The 8,176-nt window shown below is 31.3% G+C and overlaps 1 long non-coding RNA gene across 1 annotated transcript; it reads right to left on the bottom strand.

Moving 5' to 3' along the window:
• Positions 1-5,099: 5,099 nt before the first annotated feature.
• LOC139867286 (uncharacterized) lies at positions 5,100-6,937 on the bottom strand. The gene is made up of 4 exons (XR_011765796.1): positions 6,820-6,937; positions 6,597-6,682; positions 5,603-5,705; positions 5,100-5,274 (listed from the first exon to the last, which is right to left on the bottom strand). It is a non-coding gene; the product is annotated as an uncharacterized lncRNA (long non-coding RNA).
• Between the last annotated feature and the right edge of the window lie 1,239 nt (positions 6,938-8,176).

Genomic DNA, 8,176 nt, shown 5'->3' with positions numbered 1-8,176 from the left:
AAGCGTTTACCGGCGAACCTGTTCGAGACACGATTTTCAGTCTCATTTCCAGGGTAACTCGACAAGATTATATTCTATCCACAATTCTGAACCTTATTCATCCGCTCGTTCCGACCGACAATCATCCTGGAGTAATAAGTCAACGAACTTCGCGCTCGAATAATCAATTCGAAGAATATGGTGAAAAATGTACCAGCTTCAGCAACATCACCGGCACCAACAGTACCATCAATAACAACACCAGTACCATCAACAATCCATGCTTCAATATCATCATCTGTACTTTGAGTATGATCTTCGTTCTACGTATCGTTCTACCTCATTTATCTTCGTTCGACATGGCGAATATGTAATCTCTAAAGTTTTAGAGATTATTTATTCTAGTTCCAACCGAAAAGCAAATGAGTTTAATATCATATTAACTCATTAAATCCATGAATACATCTGAAGAAAATATATATGTATATATGTTTTCATAAAGATTGTAATTAAAAATTCTCTTGTACAAACTGTTAATGGTGAAAATATTTTAACGGGTAGGTAATACCCGAGGAATATTTAAATTTCACATTAATAAGTTACATTGTACGTTCTTCGAATCTGTTTCAACAATCATATACTATCCTACTTACATCCACCGATATACAAATCCGTTCACCACAGAATAACCATATTCATCCAATTTCATATTTGGATTTTGATTTATCAGAATCCAACAAGTGGCATAATGAAGAAAACATTTGATAAAATAAAATTTGTTAGAAACAAACAAATTAACTATGAGGAATTTTGTTAAGAATCCACGCTAACTGTTCCTAGCTAACTGATTACATTTTATTTATCGCAGTTTATTTATCGCGATTTAATTATTGCAATTTTATTTATCGTCATTTAATTTCTGTTATTTACTTTACGCATATAATTTATCATCATTTAATTTCTGTTATTTATTTTACGCACTTTAAATATCGGGACACGTATACAAGGTTTTGACATATCATATCGACGCATCTATATATATTATTTGGAATCACCATAGACACTCTATATGCAGTAATGATAGAGTTCTCTATACAGGGTTGAGGTTGATTCTCAAATAATATATATACTTTGAGTTGTGATCGAGTCTGAGACATGTACACGGGTCACGATACGTATTAATTAATTCGAATATTATATATCAAACTATATATGAAATATTGGACTGTCAACTGTGGACTATCAACTGTGGACTGCCGACATTGGACAATTAAAATGAATTAAAATATTGATTATAACATATGAAACTAAACAATTCTTCAAGTTTGCCACTTGATTTCATCTTAAACCTCATTTGTATCTTGACGATTACAATCTGCGATTCAAACCTTTCATGATCCTTGAAAATACCTTAATCGAGAGGATGAACCAACCGCACTTCATCTATGGAAGAAAAGATTGATGTATAAAGTTATGTACCTGAAAACACGCGGAACCTGAGTAAACGATTAACATGTATCTGTTCTAGCTCCTTCGGCATTGTTATTAACGAAAATAACATTTCAAATCATTTTCAAATTAGCCAATTTTGTCATAGCTCCAGCAAATCAACTTCAATTTTTCATTCGGATAAGCCTCATCATAACAATTATTCCTTCATCATCAGTACCGGAGAACCGTTTATGTCCCACTACATTAGTAGTAAACTTACCAACAATTTTGTTGATCCTTAATTTTCTGAAAAATCATTATCTTTATCGAAACCTTATCATTTACTCATCCGCATCTTGTAACAAGAATTGCCATACCAATTACCGGGAATCAACAAATCTGTATGGTGAGTCTCGCAACGTTTCCACATCAACAATTATATGTATCCATATAACATTTATCTCTTAGAACTATGATCTTCCATTCTGAAATTCTGAAAAGCACCCAGTCTGCGAATTAATACTCTGAATTTTGAAAAGTTGAATGAAGCAACAAAAACTGTAAACGACCTCAACAGCCAAAAGTTGATGATAAAGAATTGTATGTTGGCAAAGCTCAGAAAAAGTTTGAAACTGAAAAACTGATTGAGCAAACTACAAAGGAGTCTCTGAACAAATCACAAGAACTAAACTTGTACATTAAGAATCCTGATGATTCTGTTTCTGATGAAATCTTTAGCGAATACCTTGCTTCTGACTCCAAACTCTTGCGGATAAATTTTCTTCACCATCCTTCGATATTAGAAATTCCGATATATCATCGTATCTTTCATTATAAATATCCTCCATATTTCTGAAGATATTTTTATAACTATTCTTATCTGAAATCATTAATCTCTTCGTGCTATCAGTGTTACATCATACAGAAACTGTTAGTTTCTATATTCTGTAAACTTTCGAGCTTAAAATATGAATGTTATTGAAGTAATGTTGGAAACTGATGCATGAGTTAGTATAATATAATGACACTTGATCAACGTGATTATATTACGGTAAGTCATGCTGAGTTTCTAAATGGAACATGATGATTCGAAGATTATAACGTCATCATGTGCCTTGTTACATGACTCTTTCATTCTGATTAACTTCTGAACATATCAAGAAAATATATTCTTGATAGCTCTATTCTCAGTAATTCTGATAATTTGACAAATCAAATCGTGCTATTTAGTTATTTCTCGAAACTCCATAATTACGAATTCTGGACCGTTGCTCGCTTTACTAGAGGTCGAGAGGATAATAAAAAGGCAAAGAGATTCAAAATATAAGAGAAAATACAAAGCCCAACAACAACACCGAATTTACAAACTGTGGATATCAGTGCGTATAGCAACATAAAGACACGGGAGGATTATGAATACAATAATCCATAGAGCATAGTAGAAATAAACAGATTCTTCCGGTGGGAGTTAGAAAAGAAGAACGATCATTGCGATAGTCAGAATAAGAACAAGGATTAGAACCGGATTAAGCATTTTCATAATCTTTTGGATGAACAAACTAAGAAAGAAAGTATATGAATGATAAAAGTAATGGGACAGAAGAACTTAATTTATAGTAAGATATCTGATAAAGAAATCAAGGCAGATCTTCGCATTTAATTAAAGAGATCCTAATTTCCTTAAATCTCGAAGAATCAGATCTCATAGATTTCCAAGATTTTCTTTTGAATCCCTTAAATCCCGGAAATCAATCTTATCTACGTCAAAAGATATGACGAATCTACATTCATTCATTTCACTCTTTTGTGATAACTTCACTCATACGCTTCGAATAATCGAATTGTTTCATCTGTATTACTCAATGATGATAAAACTCTATTTATCAACTCATATTCGTCATGAAAACATGTTTATTGTTAGCCATGACAACCCCACTCAAATTTCGGGACGAAATTTCTTTAACGGGTAGGTACTGTGACGACCCGGCAATTTCCGACCAAATTTAAACTTAATTCTTATATGATTCCGACACGATAAGCAAAGTCTGTAATGTTGAGTCTCAAAAACTTTGAACTGTTTTGTATATTCAATTGACCTTCTACCATTCTCGACGATTCACGAACAACTATATGTAAATAGATACATATACATTAATTTGAAACTAGTTTAATACCCGCGAATTCGCGAGATTATGAAAGTAAATCTTGCACTATCGATGTAATATAATTGAATGATGTGATAAAAACCATTTCACAAGTAGCTTAAAACTAATTTATATTCACATGCAGGTAAAGAAAACAAAGATTGTGATTTACAATCGTGTTTTTGAACTCTTCAGCGTTGCTTCTTTACTATGTGGAAATACCCTTCAACGGAAAGAAAGTAGGCATCGTACATGAACATAATTCTTCTAAGGTTATCCGATACCCATTAGTGATATAGTACTATAAAGGGTCTTGAAAGCATTATTTAAGCATAACATATATAACATATCTTTGAATATTACAGAGTTTATAAAGCATATAATTAACTAATGTAGGAGGTGAATTGTAAATTCATTGAATTGAGTTATGGCATTCTATATGTGGCCTTCATCCCTAACAGTATTAACCATGTTTCTTAAACTTTGTGTTTGTGTATTGAAAACTTATTGTTAAGGTATATATGTATTTTGACTTTAGAGTGACAAGATAGGCGAGTTGTGTTGGTTGGCCGAATGCCACCTTAATGATCATTTTTTACAAATAGCAAACGATTGTGCCATTTGTAATTACAAATCTCATATCATTAAATACAAAAATCTCCGAATAAAATGATTATCAAAAAGATGTACGAGTTAGGCAACTTTCAAGTTGTTCAACCCCTTTGTGAAGTTTGACTTGCTTGAAGAAAAACACAACACATGTCAAACCACTCATAAGTAAATGGGTCAAGAATACCACCTCCAATTTGACCATGTTCATATCGAAATTATGTCAATCTAGCTTGGACTTATAAGTTGGAACAATACCTGATAAGGTCATATGTAAATATAGATACGTAACTCTTATCGCTAGGTACAACTAAAGCAGCTTATGAAAATGAGTACCAAAGATAAAGGATGATGTATCACAAAAGATAAATATTACTTTAAATCAAACATTACCATAAATAGTATAAATAGAGAAGAACCTTTCGTAATCACCTTCAGACACACACTGATCCTCTCTTTGGCATATTTAGTTCAATGGGTTGTCACATTATCCTTCAGGTATATTAATTCTGCATATTCTGAATCATTGGAAGAGCTTCGTTGCTACTGTCACTACGTGCAATGCTTGACGAGCCCTGATAGATATATAATCAAGCAAAAACTAAGACTACAATATGCGAGTTTCCATGTAATGCCAGTTTTGAATTACATGATACCCCTATCGAAGATAAGGGATTTAATTTGAACTCCCTTTTAATATATAGAAGATAAGAGATTATTATATTCATGATTACTAGATTCTAAATTGTTGTTTGATCTATGCGGTAAGGTTTACATCACGAGGAGTGTACGCTTAACCATAACTGGCCCTTTTTATGGGCGTTGTTACATCGTTACACATTATTAATTTGTGCCATAGTTTCTACCCAAGAAATTTACTATATTATGCAAGAAACATTGTTATTGCAAAAAACTACATAAAGAGTAATACCTGAGTGGATGGTAAATGAACTTTACAAGGCGATCCCTCAATTGATAAATCTGATGTTTACAAATGTGATGTAATTGTGTGGGAACTTGTGAATGGGTAGCAAAGCACAGAGTTTTTGTATGGTGAAGGTCTAATATGCCACCTCGACAACATTTCAAGTAGTGCATTGTTCCATTTAGGCTGCAAAATCGAAAGAAACAAACATTTTTCAGTATTATAGGTACATTTCATTGCCATTACAACACGAAACAAAAATTTATAAAATTCCAGAATGAAGGATTTGATTGGTATTTTGTAAAGCTAAGAAACTATTAAGTTTAGTTCTATTGGGTTGGAATAGTAACTTTGTTAATATCGGGTAACATTTGGTTCGACCTAAAGCACTTTATTATCAAAGTTACAGATTTCATCATTGTAAAATATGATAATTCAAACATGACGACCAAATCGACCCGTTTACATTTCTAGCACTTTTGGTTAGCAAATATCATGCAACTTGATGTATTACCTGTCTGAGTAAAACAACACCCAAAGCTCGAGGTGGCAAAAGGGGTAGTTGGGTCGACTTCGGTTCGAAAAGTAACTTTGTAATTTGGTTCAACCTGAAGCACCTTTTTACAGATAAATAAATAAAATAAAAAATTCACTTCATAATATGATATGTTGAACTTAATGAGCAAATCGACCCATTTCAGAATGTTTTAGAGTTTGTCAATTTCAGAAAAAAATTTAGTTGAAGGGTTTCTATTGATGATATAAAATACAAACCAAAAGATACAGATATAAACTACCCTCTATAATAGCATACTCCATGAACTACCAAAAGAGACAGATATGGACTACATTATGTAATATAAGTGTAAAATTTGCAAGAGCTCAACCGAAAGAAACATATATGAACTACCCTCTATAAAAGCATACTCCATGTAGGTAACCTTAAAGCTTCTAACATGATGATGGTACGATTGAGCTGTAACATTGAATAAATCCATTAGAGGTAATATAACTTCAATTAGAAAATTACAAAACATGTCTTTTGTATCTACAAGAAGAGAAACAATATGTTATCTTATTATAACTTGTGCACATCACTTTCGTTGTAGATATATTCACACGCCGTTTATATCAATTGTCCTTTAAACAATTTGTACATATTCATCAATACACTCTTATTAAATTCAAGAAAACATCATTTAAATCATACTCCGTTAAAATAAACTCAATTTGATTTAAACAGAGTTTCCACACCAAGTAAAGCACTAATTAATCAAACACATATACGAAGTCACATTATCATTTCTCATAATTTATTCTGTATCACATATTCACTTTCATAATAACGCATAATAACACAATTATTCACCACAAAAATCACAATTGACCAAATAATTAAATCATATATAATTAGATGAAACATACACACAAGTATATTAAATGAACATGAGTGTCAGAGACAGATCTGTAGTTGAGAACACCCAAGATTAGTTCCAAAATTATCTAACCTTAATTTGAGAAGACGAATTTTAGAATTTTATCCAACGTGATTAAAAGAAGTACAGACCATCAATCGTGAGGTTATGATCCGAAACTGTTAATTAAAGAAAAGTACACAAAATAAAATTAGGGTTATGAATCATGTGTATAAATGTACCTTGAAACATCGCTATAGCCGTTACAGACATGTAATCGATAAATTATACTTATATAAACATCGTAATATCTCACCATCCTTCATCGCCGTGCTTTGATTGAAACTATTTATGGTCGTTGTTTATTCATTTTTCCGGTCGTAACTAATGCTTGATAGAAGTTTGAGAAACTGTAAAACATACTAATTGTGTTGTTGGTTTAAAATGATAGTGTGGAAGTGTGGATTTATACACCTGGAAGCAAGTATCAGTTTTACTTTTTGGACGGTTAAAAAGAAAGAGGTTAAATAAAGTAAGAGGAGAAGTAAATTGTAGGGGTACAATCGTAATAGTATCTATATCTTAGTATGAGAGAGACAATTCTTAAGTTGGTAAAATCTTGACCATTAGATCTCTTTAAAAAAATGCTATCCTAAGGCTGTGATTTGTTCCTGAATGACACCTTTTTGACATCTTAACTATTTTGGTCGCTTTAATATATAGAAGAGATATTATTTGAAATAATATATGATTTAATTGTAAAAATAAATATGAAAAATAATATGCGATGTAATGAAAACTATAATTATAAATATATAGATATATATATATATATATATATATATATATATATTACTTGTAAATATATAAATTATATTAAATTCAATGGTTTAAAGATATATAATATATTTATTTAATAGTTAAACTTGCTATTTAAAACTGTTTATATATAGAAAGAGAATATATTAAAAATAAATGATTTCGAACCTAATTAGTAAACGTCAGTAGCACTCGGTTGACGTTTCGTTAGTTTTAATATAGATCAAGTACAAGTTTACAAAGATTTAAAATTAAAGTTGAACGATGAATTGATTACGAAGATTTTAGGTTTGATAAAAATATTTTTTTACCTTTTAGTTTAAATATTAGTACTCCGTACACATTAATTGGAACAGAAAATAAATAATTAACTAACATCTTTAATCAGGTTTCAAGCAGTTAATAAGTGAAATAATTAAATATATTTAATCTAAAAATTTGGGATTTTTAGGAACACTTTTATAGGTTAACTGTTTAGCAATGGACTACGATATAACAATCCGGGTAAAATTGTCGGTAGAATAAGACATAAGAACGGCTGCTGAACTATTTGAGGAACTATTTAAAACTGTGCACAATTGAAGTGCATGCATTACTGTTTTGGTTTTAATATAATATAATATAAGTACATATTTGTTGTTTCAAATCATGTGTACATATATATGTGTTTATTTACATATAAATAGATATTAGGCAATTACGTTCATCATTCCAAGTACACCATCGACAACTTCCACAACCATGGTGCTCCTGCGTGCTCTGTTTAAGCTATGGTTCCACCACCGCCACCCTTGAATTACCACCATAATCGAACCACCACCGGCCACCTTGCAAACTTTGATTACCATCGAATC

The sequence above is a fragment of the Rutidosis leptorrhynchoides genome, chromosome 9, assembly GCF_046630445.1.
Source record: "Rutidosis leptorrhynchoides isolate AG116_Rl617_1_P2 chromosome 9, CSIRO_AGI_Rlap_v1, whole genome shotgun sequence".
In the NCBI taxonomy this organism is placed as follows: domain Eukaryota; kingdom Viridiplantae; phylum Streptophyta; class Magnoliopsida; order Asterales; family Asteraceae; genus Rutidosis; species Rutidosis leptorrhynchoides.
This window is presented reverse-complemented; position numbering and strand designations above follow the sequence as displayed.